We start from the raw sequence: 16,753 nt of genomic DNA, 5'->3' as shown, positions 1-16,753 counted from the left end.
TTGCTCTACATGGAGTGTGGCAGCAGCCATACACATAAAACTGCAGAGATTCTATTAACCCAAGAAATTATGAGAAATGAAAACTTATTACGAGAAGTCATTAAAATTCAAAGAATTAAAACTTGAAAAAGTAAAACTGAAAATGAGGCAAAGCCAAAGCGTTGTTGCCACCGATGTTGCTGCTTTGGCCCTCTCTCTCTATATATAATATATATAGTAATATATAAGTTTGCGAATCGGAAAAGTCGGGCAGCCGGACAAAAACTGTCGACGACTTATGACAAAGCCAAAGGGGTGGGTGGGGTTGGGCTTTATAAGGGGATAAAGAAAAGGCAGTGCCTGCGTCACTGCCAGTGCATTTTCCTCCTTTCAAGTTTCAACTACTTGGGCGGCAAAGGAAAGTCATAATTGTTAATGGGCTTTTGGCTTAAACGAATTTTTACTGCGAAAATGCCTCTGCACAGCGAGTGTATAATACTGAATGCTGTTTAAGTTTTAATTAGATTTTTAATATCGCCGAATGTGAAATATGGCTGGCGCGGAAGTTAGATTAAAAAAAACCTATGATGGATGTTAATTCATTTTTTGTGCGCCATTGCAGTGTGATTTTTAATATTCAACCTATTTATTATCATATTTTTTGTTGTTTGCCGCTGATTGTGTCCTGTTGTTTTTTGTTTTCTTTTAATGCACGCCCGGTTTAATGAGCCGGCTATTAAGGCGCACCATCATTACGCAATGTCAGTTGGCGCTTTTATCAATGTTTCCTGTCAGTTTCGAGAACTTTGCGCCGCGTCACGACGTCACGAGTGTCAGCGGCAGCGATTTTCATATTCACTCTGCATTTTTATCAGCCATTTGCCGACTCATTAAGCCAACGTCAATGCTCCGCCGACCACCTCCCATTATTTCCCCCGCGGGCCAGGGATCTGATTCTCCTTGATGATGGCTTGGCTGCATTTAAAAAACGTCATTGCCGATTGAGTTTTACATGCTTTTAATTGACGTCGTCATGTAATGAAATTTAATTTATACTGCTCGCCATTAATAGTAATTCATACTGATGGCAACGCTATCTGCGCACAGCAGGAAGTCTAATATATATATAAAACTATCTTAAATGTTTCGATAACAGAAATCTTTAAACTATAACTATAAGCTTTAAACTAACAAACGTGAGAGAAGTGCTATTCATCTTGTGGTAGCAACGTGAAAAGTTACGTTTAAATATGTACTTTAAATAGTTTTAATACTTTTAATACTTATAATAATGATTGTAATTTTGCCCTGTGCAGAGAATCTATACCTCAACTTTACTCCAGACAAGTGGACATGAATATGCAGCACGTGAGGCGACGCTTGAGTGCAACACATCGCATTTCGCACCCTTATATACCTATATATATTTATATATATTTTATGTAAAGTTTGCTATAGAATAATGTCAGCCATCGAGCATGACAGTCGAGTGCCGGACAACTTGAAAATTGAAAATGCACTCGTGTTGTCTATTAACTAGTTGTGTGATGTTATTTTAGGTTGTTCACATTTTCCGTTTGGAATTTTCATTTGAAAGCTACACGAATTCTGCCATAATTTACGAAAAGTGGTCAAAAACTATTAAAAATTAGCTTTTGGAATCTAGGGCTGGTGGTAGTGTTCTCACTGCTACTTAGGATTGGAATAATAATTAACTAACTTTCTTTAAATGTCTGTGGTTTCCATTATCTTGGTATTCTCATATTCCTATAACTTATCTTCTTTGTTTAATAATAACTTAAATTAATCTTAATAAGCATTAAAAACGCACTCAGTTTCAGTAGCGAATGCAAATGAGAACAAAGCCAAAACAAGTTTTGTCCGATCAAATTAAGGTGAGATTAACAGCCAATTAATGCTTAAATTATTTAATGGCCAAACATTTTTCTGGCCATTTCGAACAATTCTGGCTGCGGGTTTTTAAAGTCGCGTGCCCGCAAAAATATGTGTGTGTGTGTGATAAAAAGAGTGAGTGGAATGCAAACAAAGACGGTGGAATAAAATCGGTTGTCACGATTTCAATGAAAATTAAAAATCCCAGCATGCAGTGAAACGGCGGCCAAAAGCATTTTAATTAAAGTCGACCAGCGCGTCACACAACGGTCTAAATTGTTGTTCGCACACCAAAAATATTAATTGACTTTTCCGCTGGCCGTCGCGACGAGGCGGCCGAAAACATCATTAACGCAAATATAATTACGTGACAATTCGATGCTTTGGCCCGCTCACAAATCGCAAATCAAAAAGCGAAATTAATTATACCCATCGCAGACCGGCGAAATCGAGGCGTGCTGAGCCCCTCCCAAGGGATCAATCAGTGCAAAGTCGCGAAGGTAAACAATGAAGCTCCGGCCTCGGCAATCCTGCAAACATGGCTCGGTCCTCAATTCCCAGTGTGTCCAGTCAGGCGAGGTCCTTTGGCGGCGGAAAAAAAGGGTCGCCGACGCTGTTTAACTTTGAAAAATTAAAATCCACTTGGGTACCCAGCCCGAAACCCCAGGCCGTAACCCCTCGCCAAAAACCAACACAAAAAAAAAGAAAAAGCCAGTCCGCGGATAGTCTCGCATTTTTCAATGGCCAAATAATAAAGTCCCCAAATGTCAGTTGGGAGTTATAATCTGTTTGCCGCTTTTTCATGGTCGCCATTTGACTGCCTGGCAGTGAAAAAAGGGGTATATTCTGTATTCGATAGAGGCTGGCCGAGCTCATAAAGATGTCAACTTCATGGTGGGATTATCTGCTTAATTGATAATAATAAATCGAGTGCTCCAATAGTATATAGTTTGTTTATACTGAGAAGATAGTAAACTTGGCAGCTTTCAAAAACTACGAGCTTCAACTTTGCTGCTCTGATAAATTCGTTTATATTGTGGAAAGTGCTTAGAACTTAGGAATTATACTTTGACTGCTTTGCTGTGTTTTTCAAAAATTCTAGGGTATTTCCATAGTCGACTGTCTCATCTTGCTGTTCATTTGGTCTGCTTTGGTCCTTCTGACAACGTCGATTAAATGAAACGTAAATTTGCAGCAATTACGAGGGTAAATATGCATTAAAATAAATTTGCATGCAATTATTTTTTGGCACATCAAAGTCTGATGGATTCATCGAATTATCTTGGTGCGGATTTATCATTGTTATTCGTGTTTTGATTTCTCCGTTCATCATAGGACCCTAATTACCAGTCAAAACAATGGCAAATTAAATGCAAAACTTTGATGTTGTTTGCTGTTCTTGGGCCCTTTCAATAAACCAATTTGTTATTCGATTCGGCGAGGTGTTAATACTACAATGCAAAATTCTTTCGGTGACATCTCGTTTATCAACTTGAAGACATAATCTTCGAATTTGGTTTTGTCTGCATATCGGTGGCATTGTGTTGGCATTTTATGATAAATGGCTGGGAAATGTGAAAGCGGATTTCTGGCTTTTGTTTTTCCTGCGTTTTTTTTCTTTGGTGTTTTTGGTCCGGGTGTCGAGTGGAAAGCGGCTTACAAGTTGTTGATCTAAGTTTTGGCCAAAGGAAGACCGGAAACGGAAAGTGAAACATTGCCTTTGCTAACCTAATTTCCAGAGCTGTTATCCCGGCTTTCTTCTATAAATAATATTCTCCGCTCCGCGCTGAACATGTGCCTCATTTTAAATAAACATTTAGCATTTTCTCTGTGCATTTTTCGGTTTCATTTCTTCTTGATATTCCTGGCCCTGTTTTGCATACATTTTCCCAGCGAATTAAAAAAGCGCACAGTTTTGTTGGAGATAAGCTACTCAAAGATTTACGACCATCTCTCTCTCTCGCCATGTTGTTGTTGCTGTGGGAAATTTGGTAGCTAAAATAGGGAAAAGTGGGAGGAAAGTTGGGCATAAACAAGGCCAAAGCGTTTCCAGCGATTTGGCGTGACAAATCCGGCACGATTTTGGAGCTATCCGTGGCAGACGCAACTTTGTCGCAGATTTATATGCAATGTCAGTGGAAACGGTTTATCACTTTGGCCTAGGCCTGTTCGTACCTTTTTGATGATGGCAGCCCCAGCCCAGCTTCGCAATCCTTGAAAGATCCCCGGAAACCCCACCGAGTTTTGGGCCAAAAGGTTGAAATTTTCCAAAGACAAATTCCCCGTAGATTTAGTGCAATTTCATTTACTTTTGTCTTCGCATTTAGTGAGATTTGTTAGCCAGTTGCTTAAGTCGCTTGTCAGATGGGATGGTTTTGGATAAGTTGGGCTTTCATTTCACACAATATTTGATGGCCGAAAAAAAAGGTGGAAAACTGTAGACGCTTTTCTGAAGAATTGCTTGCGTTCTGATGCTGCGTTTTTATTTTTAAATTGCCTTTTGAACAAATGCCGAGAGCGTTGTCCTTAACAACTTTTCCGGAAATATGGGCATTTTCCCTCATCTCTGAACGGCTTTACTTCTCTGTGTATCATTAGTGGGCTTAGAAAACTTCCTTTTGAGGGACAACACGAAAAACCGCTTGGACAAACTGCCCTCTCATTCAATCTTTTAGCGCTGTTTAAACTTTTGGCAACAAGCTTAGGCAAATTTACAAATTTCTAATGATGAGCAATTTTAATTATATGCCCCACAAGCGAACATATGTGCACTTAGCGAATTTTAATGAATGAACTTCAGAGCTTCATATTTAAATCAATAGTAATATAAATAATTGAATTTGCAAACTTAACTACCTAAATGTTTGCTGTGATTTAAATGTTTAAGTAAATTTTTATAATTAATAAACCCATTTATTGATTCACTTATGAATGTATTGCTCGGTTTTTCCTTAATTAATCTTTGTGTTAGTAGGTTTTTCGCAGTGGGTTGGCGCTCATTATATTATCTGCTCATTCTGCCGTAGACCTTTTTGATGTCAATCACTCAGGCGCTTAAGGAGCTGTCATGCCCGACTACTTCCAATAGGAGTCCGCCTTCGAAGGCGCGGTGGTTGCGTCTCTGGCGGCGCCAAAAGAATTTAAATTAGCCAAGCCAACTGCCAATAGACGTGGCTGAAAAGTTACGCACTTGTCTTCGCCTGACTTTCCTAATGAATCATGAATTTCTCGCCATTTTTGCTCCATGTTTTTTCCAGCTCCGCGTAGCTTTGTTTTGCTTTTGGTGTAATAAGCGTGAAACTTTTTGGCAGACCCAAAAAAAAAAATGTTCTTTTGCTGATCTGCTCTGCATTTCAACCAATTAGTTGGTCTGTTTGTCTAGATTTTTTGTTTTGACCTAAAAATACGACAAAAAACAAGCAAAACGACTGCTGATTGACAGTCTGAGGCTCGAAATCGTTGCCAAGTGACGAGGGGGCGATTGGCGATAGAAACTCCAACTTGGCCGGAATCTGGCAAAGCTTGACTAATGCCTGATCTCTTTCGGTTCTTACACTGAAAATAATAACCACTTCAAAGTGGTTAAATACTATAAATGAGCCTAGGAACATACTATTTTTAATCAAAGCCTATAAAAATGTAATAAAATTGTATATATTGTATAAAATTGTATAGAAAACATAGAAATTAAGTGCGTTTTATTTCTCGGTGCACCTTTGATTTTTCTTCGCACACTCGGTTCTTTTTCTGCCCTCTTAAATTGGGCAAAGTTTTTTCCGTCAGCGATTGAAGGACTTGTCCACGAACACGCCCCACACACTTAAACACTCACAACCGCCCCTTCAATTGTCGTCCTGAAGTTTTCCTGTCGCATTTGACGTGCGTTTTATGTGTTCGTAGGTGTAAGCGCTGCCGAATGACAACTTACAACTTTGAGCAGGTATTTTTCGGGTGGCAGAGTTTCCGCCAAATTGAATGTAATTTTTTTGCAGCTTTTATCTTTATTTAATTTTAAATTCAGCAATTAAATACCATTAATAAATTAGGTCGAATTCTATGCCAATGATTCCTATTGCAAACAGAGGAAAAAGGTTGTTTAAAACTATATCTTGCGTATGAATTGACAATTTCAAAATGAATAAATTTATGATAATCCATTTATTCCGATTTAATCAATCAAAATCAATCAATGTTTCCGTAACTTATTGTCAATGAATTGATCTTTGATTCTTCGTGTCACCTCTAATTATTGGCAATAATTCGAAGAAGTTGGCAAGGTGAAAGCCATCCAGACAATGGCCAAGTGATTTGCTTAACTGGGCGGATCCTTCACACTTCAACGCATCGGCGGCAAGTGGATTAGGCCTGTTAATGATGGATATTCATTCTGATTTTGCGCCTCGAACTTCAAACACATCCGGAACCAAGAAGCCAAGAAGGCAATGTTTTTATGAGCCACAAGCTTCCACCGAGAAGGTGACAGTTTTTGTCAAAATCGACATTACGTATGCGGAAATCGTTCGCGAACATGTTGGCTGACAAGCGATACGAATATATTGCCGTTTGCCTTTGTCCTGCCAGCACTTTGCCGTGTGCTGCTGGTACAACAGGGCGTATGATTTTTATAAATGCCGTGTAGCTGTCGCAACAGGAGAACCAACTCACAAAAGGCAACCAAAATTTGCTCTTTTTTCTTTGCCGTCCCGTGAGTGTGTTTGAAATATATCCCGGGACCTTGTACAACCAGTGGCAAATTGCTAGTATTATAACTAAAATATCTCATACTGAAAATAGCTTAAAACACTTTAGCATATTTAAAAAAAAGTTAATTAAAAGGAATTTAAGACTCCCGTGCGAATAATATTTATAAGCATTACTCTGATTGAATGTATATAAAATCCTAGTAGTTTGACTTCAACTGTATGTACGACTTGCTGTGCTTTTTTCGTTTCCAAAATCAATCTGGGCCATGTTTGAATGAATTTTGCACGGCTTCTATTTTTTGCCATCGAGCTTCGCCCTCTGCCCCTAAGGAATTTCGGCAGCTGCCCAATCAATTGACTTTTGTGTGGGTGAGTTTGGCGTTTTGTCATGCTGCTTATTATAAAAAATACCAGGAAAACTGATTTGTCAAGGCCATAAAAATATTTGCTCTCATACAGCATTAAATGAGCATTTTTTTCTTTATTGCACGTGTGTATATAGTTCCCATTGGATGATCAAGCTAATGCTTATAAATAGGGGGAAATAACATAATATGAAGATTGAAGGTTGGGTAAACTTTGGTGACTTGTCGGATTTTTTGACGTCTGCAGGGGAATGCTGTCGATTAACTTGATTATCACGATGAAGGGGCAAAGATTATTCGAGTGTCAGCTATTGGGAATGGACTAGAAGGCTGCTTGCTATTGAATAACGACAAACAGTAGGGAACTGAATGCCAAACTGATTGTTCATATTTGCCAACTATTTTTGCTATTTGCATTTTCAATCAATGTGCTGGCGATGGATGAAAACAATATCGGTATCAACAAACGACAATGATTTTGATATCTGCAATGTTGGGCAAACGCCAAGGACTATGCACTTGGGAAATAATTATGTCAATTATCAAATTAATTCTCTATTTTACGAATATTTTAAGTTAAGTTATGTATTTTTTAAATATTCTGCCAGTAAGATTTGTAAGGTTTTTATTGAATTTGGTTATGATACTACAAGTTCTTTTGAATTCCTTAGAAAAATTTGATTTTCAGCATGGAAACAGTTTGTCTAAAAAAACCAACATAGTCCTGGACACCTTTACTATGTTGATGTTTTTCAAAGTGCAATCACAAAAACTGGATGGAAAGAAAAGCTTCAAGTTATGTTTGTTTGCTGAGCGCTGGAGAAAACTCTTCAAGCACGAATGCCCCACAGTCACACGTTCAAGATGCCGAGAGAGCAGGAGAATTTTCACTCGGCACCTGTCTTCAGGTGGGATGTGCTTCTGTTCTGTTGTCATATTTTCATCACACTTCAGGTGTGAAATAAACACACATGTGTGCATATAGCTTGGTTCCTTGAAGCTGAAGGAACTTCGTCCGGAATATTTGCTCACAATCATTTTCCTGTTTTTTTTTATGCGACTCAACAGCTTTATTTCGCCCGGACAAACTTTAACGTCAGTTGATGGTTAAATTCTTGGTCTCCCTTCACTTTGGCCCATTGGAAATTAGTTTGGGTTAATTTACTGACTGGTTTGTGCTTCGCATAACTAATGATTGAATTTGGGCAGGGACTTAAAGCCAAATTAAATGGAAAAACAATATACTCTTTATTATTATTAAGCCATCGCTTAGCAGCTGTAGTGCGGGATGTATATACATATATTTAATTAAAAAGTTGTAGCCCAAAACCAAAGGAAGGGCAAATATTTGCATGGAGTTGTGTGTAATTCTACCAAACATTGCGTAAACACAATCAGCCACTTACACACACACACACACAGACACGAACCCTCATCCAGACATAATATCCGATTTCAATTGGAAGGAAAACCTATTAGAAATTATTTCCCTTCACTAAATATTTGCTCGATTGTGTGCGCATCTTTGTTATTGTTGTTAATGCCATTGTATTCAATGAAACATTCCCAGACCCAAAAAACATTTCCCATAATAATTGTCAGTCTGCTGCCCCCTCACAATCACAATCCCTTTATTTGGTTAGATTTTAAGCCTTGAATTTTCGTGTCGGGTCAGCCTGCGTGTGTATGTTGGGCATACATGGCGTATGCGTATTGTTGACTTAGTTGATTGGCTTAAGGGCGTGACCTAACCAATGCTGGGAACAATAATTGTCCGAATTCCAGCTATTTGCTAGTTGCCTTAGTTGCCCCCTTCAATTAGCCCGAGATCTCTTACCTTTTGGGCCCGCAACCTTGGGAGTTCTTCAGTTTCCGACACCTGAAATATAAAGGAAATACACTGATGAGTTCTCGACGTAAAATTACATGTTCCGTTTAATCAAGTGGTTTGCATTAGACATTGTTTGCTCGCAATTAATAACCAAATCAATGATTGGTATTTTCGTACACTACCTGCATTCTACCCTTTTGGTATGCTTCAATTAATATAATTCTGGTTTGGTTTACGTTTTGCTTGTGGCCAAAAATCGAATTTTCCGCCTCAAATTTCTGGCTCAAAATGTGTACACTCTTCTTGGAAAGTTTTTCGCCAGCAAACTGCAGCTGGAATTTCGCTTTTTCGGAGGTTGGCTTTGTTTTTGGGCCATTTTTTGTGCCTGCTTGTTTATGAAGTGTCCAAAAGTGTGCGCTGGCCTGGCTGCCTGTTTGTTTGCCTTTCATGTTAATGGACTTTACGCGCACATGGACACTGGCAGACAGGAGCAGCAGGAGCATCAGCGAGTTTTCGTGAACAGCGGTTGCCTTTTTTCCCTATTTTCCCTTTAGCAGCTAACTTTTGGTGTATGGCATACAGACATAGATAGGCATGCAAGTATATGTGTATCTACACAAAAGAAACAGCTTATATACTATCTGTAATGGAATTGCCAAATTATACCTTGAAGTGAATGGCTCAAAATGGCAGCATTGGAGCTCTTGGAGTCATAAAACAATAAAGTCATAGATACTTTATTAAAAAAAGCTCAAGAAAGATCCAATTTTGTTCAGTGTACATATATGGGTGGCACAATATATGCATTAGGTTTGCCTTGTTCGCCCAGCTGTTGCCGTTTGAATTTTTCGAAAAACTAACAGCGTTCGGTTTTTATCGATGGTTTATCGTTTAAAGTTTTCCATCAGCATAAATTCTGAAGCGTTTCATTCCAAGGCCTTGGGCAATGTTTCATTAGTTTGTGACGTGACAATGTTGCGTATACTTAATATTTATCTATGCGTCTTACGAGAATCGTAAATAACCACAAAAACACACACACACACTCGCGCGTGCAACATGCTGTTCGACAATTATTTGTGTTGCTGCAACACGCTAAATAAACACTTTTTTCGTTGTGCTGAGGGAGGGGAGCTGAGACACAAGTCAACATAAAAATGAAATACAAGGCAATAATATTTGCTCAACATGTGTGTGTTCCAGGGGTTGTTGCCATGCCGCCCCCACATTTGTCTTGTTCGTGCCCGCATAAGTAGGCAACGATATGTGTTAGCTGCGAAAATGAATAAACTTTTTCCACCTTCGGCCATCCAAAGCTGCCTTTCATTTTCAACACCCTTTGCGATGCGATTTTTCCAATAAAATACTTTTCGAACTGCATCTCATTATGAATTATTAACATTCTTTGCCCTCAAACTATGTGGCCTGCAGATGTTTCGCTTTTCGGTTTTAATGGGGCAGCGAAACTTTCGCAGAAACTGAAATAATAAAGCTTTCATATGCATATGAGTGTATATGTGGGAAGTACAAACATTAAACACACAGCCATAGGTTTGGATCACCAGCCATCTGGCGCTATAATGAAATTTCTTTAATGCTCCGCTGGCACACATTTAGCCAGCGGTCAATTTTGGTGCAAATTCTGCACTCAGAAAAGTGTAAGCTAAGAGCATAAATCATCTACTACATAAATAAATAATAAATAAATAAATAAATAAATATTTATATTATTTATATAAAGATTTAGAAATACCAAAAGTGGGTATAGCGAGATAAATTCACCCAAGATGCTGAGTAAATTGTTCCAAGTGTGAACGGACTGCAGTTTCTGGCACAATTTTTAATTAAAACGCACCAAATGGAGCTTATTTAAAAGTTGCGATGACCGACCAAAGGTGATGAGCAACGCAGCGACCTCGTTTTGGCTTCTGGCCGGAGTCCGGGTATTAATTTGCTGACCTATGCGAGGGCGAAAGTTTGCCAACTCTGCCCGTTGATGCGTTGCCATAATGTCAAATGGATCGAAGTCCGAACGGGGACCGTGCAACCGTGCAAACAGTCAGGCGGAGTAGGATATAATAACGGTTATCCGGCAAACAGCGTGACAACTGTGTGCCATATCGCCCCCATACCAACCAAGCCATCCAATCCATCCAGGCCCTACGGCTGAATGGACCATACATATTGCCATTTTCAGCGACCTATGCAATTCGCCGGCGTTGTTGACATTGTCCGGCAACTGTCATCGACTATCGGGTGAAAATATTAACAAATACTCCCCATATTTGGGCCAACAAGAGTGCATATCCCCCGCTAACAGCATTTGGGATCATTGTGCACGGATCTGATGGCACGAAGGACATTGTTTTCTGGCCATGAGATTGAGCGCCTGGTGCAGAAATATGGTCCATCCCCGTATGTATGTAAATAAAGCTTTTTCTTCAAAACTATATGGATTTAAAGTGATTTCAAAAATGTAAATTTATTTCCCTCTACACGTGCTCAACGTGCTCAATTAAACCGGAAAAAGCTGAGTAGCAGGAAACCTATACTTCAATTATGAAAAGCATTCAGCTAAAAATGTTCAAGCCCTTTGATCCTACAACAAAGTGAACTTTTTAGTTTACTTTAAGTGAATTTCACTAACTCCCTTACGAATCAGAAACAAAGAATTAAATCTGTTTCTGTGGCTTTTTGCTTGCTCATGCAGTCTGCTTTTTCATATGTAATACCTATCCGCCCTCTAGCTCTTCCGTTTTCCGTTTGAATTTTGTTAGATTTTATAAAGTGCAATTGCGTAAAATAAACTTGATATGTTTATATTTGTCTGCCATGCATTTATATCGAAGCTGGTGGCTTGTTTGTTATTTTTTTTAGTAGCATTTTAAGCGGCATAACTAAAAAACACGCGTAATAGATGTTGTGCAATATTTTTTCGACTCTGGTTGAAGTTAAATTAAAGTCCTTGGATTATTTTTCGTTGGGACAGCTTTAGTGTTCGTAATCGGCCAACAGAAATCAGAAGGGAAAAATAATTTCCATCTGCAGGAACTAGCTTTCCCAGTTCGATTACTTGCAATAAAATTAAGCAATCCAATCGAGTGTTTTATTGCCCTGGCAGAATGTTTATCATTGCCTTTTTCCGACTGTCATTGCAATTAACAGACAATTTGATTGGATTTGCTTAGCATTTCATTGCAGTCGCTCGTTTATTTTATTTCACATTTTGACAAATAGCAAATTATTTATTTTAAAGAAACTTATCCGAGCAGTCTCTGTTAAATTTAATTATATTTGCTGCGTTTTTCAAGACCTCTTTCGTTTAAGGATTTTATATTTATGGCGTGTGGCAAAGCGCAGCGGAAGCGTCAAATTGAACGGAAATTGGCTTAAAAATGACAACAAAAATGCAACAATGGCGGCCAAAAACAATGCCAATTCAAGTTGTGTAGCCAAATATTGTACACGATAGCTGCTCTTTTTGAAGCCCTTGTTTGCCGCACTATGTCACTCATATATATATATATATATACATTTGTATGTAGGAGCAATATCTATTCATGCGAAGTTTGCTTTTTCGATTTTCATTCGGTTTTCATGGAGTTTTGAGCATCGTTTTTGCATTTATAATTTTTAGTTGCATTGTTCCTTCTGTACACACACAATTTCCTATTAAATATGGCAGCATTTTTACGTCTCGTTGATTATTTTCGCGGTTGGTTTTGTTTTGCATATATATTCTGCACATACATATATTCTTTGGCGGCATTTCGTTGTTTTGGGTCCATTTTCCGCTTTGGCTTTTTAGTTGCGCTTCTGGTGGCCGCCCCGTGTGGTCAGTTTTTGCTGCTCTTTTGGCCGTGCTGGGCATTAACTTTTGCACGTTACAAGCTTAACATTGATTCTGCGGATACGCGCGCCAGCCAGCCAGCCTCCTCCCATTTTCCCGATTTCCCAGTTTTCCCCGAGTACATGTGCGCCGTGAGCCGTGTGTCCTGCTCTTCCGGAGGGCATCATTTGCACAAGAATTGCAAAAATGTTCGCCGTCCGGCCGCCTGGCGTTTGCAAAACAAAAAGTTAACTGTCATTTAGACCCCCTTCATGTTTGGCTTTTAAAATAACCAAAACGATGTTAGTGTTGTTTCTAAAATGATTTAACATTGCAGAATATATTTTTAGCAATAAATTGCGAAAAATGTTTTTATTAATTTTTTGAAATGTTAAAATGATGTTTTAATTGTTATTTCATTGCTGGGTAAATCTAAAATATCAAAATTGAATGCAAATATATGAGAGTAAAGGGTATATTCTCACTAAACTCTTCTATTAGGTTTTTCTATGTAATACTATTATTGTCATGATCTGATTTAGGAACAAAACAAAGCTATGTGCATTGGCGTATGTGTAATATTTGAACTGGCTTATTGATTTCAAAAGCTAAGCCCTCATGCATTCAAAATTGGTGTGTCTGGCCAGAAAAATGGAATTAACAAAGTGTTTGGCTTGAAGTTGGCCAAACGAATCCCTTTGAAATATGCTCGACTCTTCTCGGCTCATTTGATGTTGGCGCACTCGGCCGGGAATGCCTTTTTTTGGAAACGGACTTCCGATGCTCTCCAATCGTCCTCCTATGTTTTTCAATAGCAAATACAATCCAGGCAGTTTCAATTGCCAGAAAAGCTTCAGCTTCACCAGCACATATGGATGCGCTTGGTTCCGTTTCCGGTTCTAAATATAGTTATTTCTGCACTGCTGCCAGCCATGGAGCTCTTTCAAGCACTTGAGCAGCATCAGCCACCTGACTGACTGTCTGTCCGTCCGTCTGGCATTCCGGCACTCAGTCCACGTCCACCCGGAGCCATTTCCAGTCCCGGCAGCAACTGTTTGCTTACCCACGGAACTTGTCGGCACGGAGCAAAATTGTATGTAGATTTCTAACCAGGTGGAAATTATTACAACTAATTCGGATCGACTCTAAATGATGCGAAATGGTTTATAAAAATATTCAGCAAAATTTGTTATTAAAAAATATGTTATGTCCTTTAATTCTTTAGATATTTTGGGACTCGAATATGGTGATGCTGCATTTATATATAATATATTGTCTCATTTACTAGTAAAGCTTATTAAGGAAGTTTGAATCCTTTTTTTTTATATTTTATATAAAACATTAAAATTTTTTCCGAATGTAGATATGCAACCCCATTCTTTATACGTATCTCACTGCACTGTGTGTATTTTTGTATGCAAATAAGCAAAATATTTTAACAGCAATGTTTTTTGCGCTGTCGTCTGGGCGGCTGTTTGCCAATGACTTGTTGATTTTACAACTTTTCCAATTGAATGAGCTTGGAAGAAGGGGAGAACTCATGTTTGTGCCCGGAAGAAAAGTGATTTTCACTGCGACATTTCTTTTTTTTATTTTCGATTATCGATGAAAACGCATGAGCTTAAATGCAAACTGTTTTCCTATTTGCACTCCAAACATATAATCCGAGTGCAACTCAGTTCGCGAAGGAGTTATAAAAACATATTGGATTTTTGACGAACTTCAAAGGGGAGCACGTAGAACTCGGTAAAATTCCGCCAGCTACAAAGAGGAATTGTAAATGTAAATAAATATCGAGATTGGCGACAGCATGCCCTCATTGCATCATTGTTGTACCCGAAGCTTTAACCACAAGTGGGTGGGGTTTTCGGCCTTATGGAATGCTGCTTACACAAAGCAGCACGTCTGGGAATCCCAAAAAAATCGAATGAGCAAAGTGGCGGAGAGAATAAATAATAAATAAATATTAGGAGTGCATCTGGGGGGAATGACACGATGGATGTCGATGGCGGAAAGCTCTATTCCTCACTCGTGTTGTTGTCAACAACTTTTGGCACTTGACACTTAATGTGCATCATTGCGCAGCTGACAATTTCAAGCCATTTCCGTGGTGCCAGCCAAGTCACTGCCACATCTTCTTCCTCGACTTCTATTTCTATTTCAGTTTCCACTTCTGGCTGAGGCAAACTTTCCACTGTTCAAGTTTTGCATGGCCATATAAAAATCGAATAACAAATTGCTCACAAAAGCAACTGCAACTCCAACTCCGGAGGATGGGGACATTTTCTGACATTTTTATGAGCAGCTGCAAAAGATTTCTGGCGTTTGTTAGATTTTTTCTCTGCACTTCCTTTCCTCAGACTTGTTTTCCACTAGCAAAATTTGTTGTGCGTGAAAAGTTCTCACAGGATGAAGATAGAACTTCTACATGTGACTGATGGTGAGCGTGATTTTCGGGTTTCCAAATGTCAGCCGCAGACTCACCGCTCCTCCTTCTGCTGATTGACAAACATTTTGTGGCTGCGTGAAATGTGAATGCGGGAAATTCAATTGAACGGCTGCCCTGGGAAATTCGGTTACCTTTTGGCCAACACAACAGCTGTCGCTAATTTACAGCCAGGCAAAACTTTTCCACCTCCATATTGCCACATATATATCGCTCGAGTGGGCCCGAACTTTCAATTAAGCTCGAAAGGACACACACAAGTTGGCTCCTTCCACGGCCATCGCATATTTCAATAAGTTTTCAAACTCAGAAGCGCCGCGCTAAAACAACATAATTCATACTTAACTCACCGAAACAGTTTCCCCCGAAAAGCGCCGCCCAAAAAGAAAACTGTGCAAAATGGCCAAGGGCTAGCTGCAATGAAAAATGGCAGAGCGGGAAATAAAATTGCATTAGTGGTGCATACACGGAGCAAAATCGATCGAGAAAATATATGTTTTAAGCTTATGAAGTCCTGCAACTTTAGTACAAGTTTAACATATACAAACAGCTTACTTGTTATAAAAATTAAATATAATGCAAGTTTCTCATTTGAAAATTAAAGTTATTCGTATGTGTGGAGTTTACAGAGTAAACGAGAAAGTTATTCTTATTTAAAATTATGTAATAATTCAATGTGATATTTTTAAAACCCTTTTAAATTCTTAATCGTTTTTCCTGTCGATTTTATGGCGAATTTGAGTGTCCTTTCGGGTGTGCGTGCGCTATAAGTTCTGAAAGATGTAGCTGCGCCTCCTCATAAAACGAAATTAAATTTATGTACAGTTGCAAAGTTGCCAGCAAATGGCGGATGGGTGAGGGCATAAAACTTTCAAAGGCAGCCGGGAAGTGGATCTAAACACGCGGCCAGCCCATCCTGGCCGTAATTCAAAATTCGAGTGGCAGTCGCAGTTTCGGGCAGTAAGGCAACCGCCAAAGGCGCAGGATGCACGGGGCAGCACTGCATCCTGTTTTTTGTTGTGGCCGGGATCTGTTCACGCTTGTTTTCACTTGGCCAGCATTGTAGGCCTGTTCAACCCACTCATCCACCCCCGCTTGCAACCCATAAGACCGCCTGGAATCGCGGGAAAACTTGGCCATGTTGCCCGCGGGAGTTTGCGGTGCTGGCCACCTTTGCTTGTCAGATGCTGCAGGCAAAAAGCTGGCAAATTCAGCAATCGCAGCGGCAACATCAAATGTCAGCTTCAGTCTTTAAGGCAATGAATTGAAGCTTCTACTGCAAATCTCTTGCAATTTTGAGATTTAATTATTTGAGACCAGTTCTCTATAAAGCGTCCACGAACTCTGTAAACTTTAAGGAAATAAAACAACTTAATTCCGAACTGAACGGTCGTTTTAGGGAGAGATATTCCAAGGGATTGCCTTCCATCTCAATCTCCTTCATTCCGCCAAACAATTGGTAGCATTCTCGGCAGATTTAATTGAATTTCCTGTATCAATGCAGCATTAGGAGACCAACAAACATAAAAGAGGCCAGAATAAAATAAAAATGGCTGTTAACGCTTAAGATTTCATTTTTGCTCACACACATTGTTGATTAAACCCCCAGGAAATGTAGTTTTGCAACACAACTAAAGTAACAGCTTAAAGCTGACCATTATTTGCAACAAATTGTTTAGTTTACAGCCAAATGCTTGTCATACAAGT

At 39.2% G+C, this 16,753-nt stretch overlaps 1 protein-coding gene across 2 annotated transcripts in view; it reads right to left on the bottom strand.

Moving 5' to 3' along the window:
- LOC6727728 (serine-rich adhesin for platelets) overlaps positions 1-16,753 on the bottom strand; it is a 49,043-nt gene that overhangs the window by 18,524 nt on the left and 13,766 nt on the right. The window contains exons 2-3 of one of the 2 annotated variants that reach the window (XM_039296041.2): positions 15,397-15,460; positions 8,778-8,819 (exon numbers count right to left, since the gene is read on the bottom strand). The gene's annotated coding sequence lies outside the window, so the exon portion shown is untranslated. The remainder of the gene's footprint in view (positions 1-8,777; positions 8,820-15,396; positions 15,461-16,753) is intronic. The other variant, XM_016176544.3, reaches the window with a different exon arrangement.

This window comes from Drosophila simulans, chromosome 3R (genome assembly GCF_016746395.2).
Source record: "Drosophila simulans strain w501 chromosome 3R, Prin_Dsim_3.1, whole genome shotgun sequence".
Classification (NCBI taxonomy): Eukaryota; Metazoa; Arthropoda; class Insecta; order Diptera; family Drosophilidae; genus Drosophila; species Drosophila simulans.
Note: the sequence above shows the minus strand (reverse complement) of the source record. Positions and strands in the feature narration are given on the sequence as shown.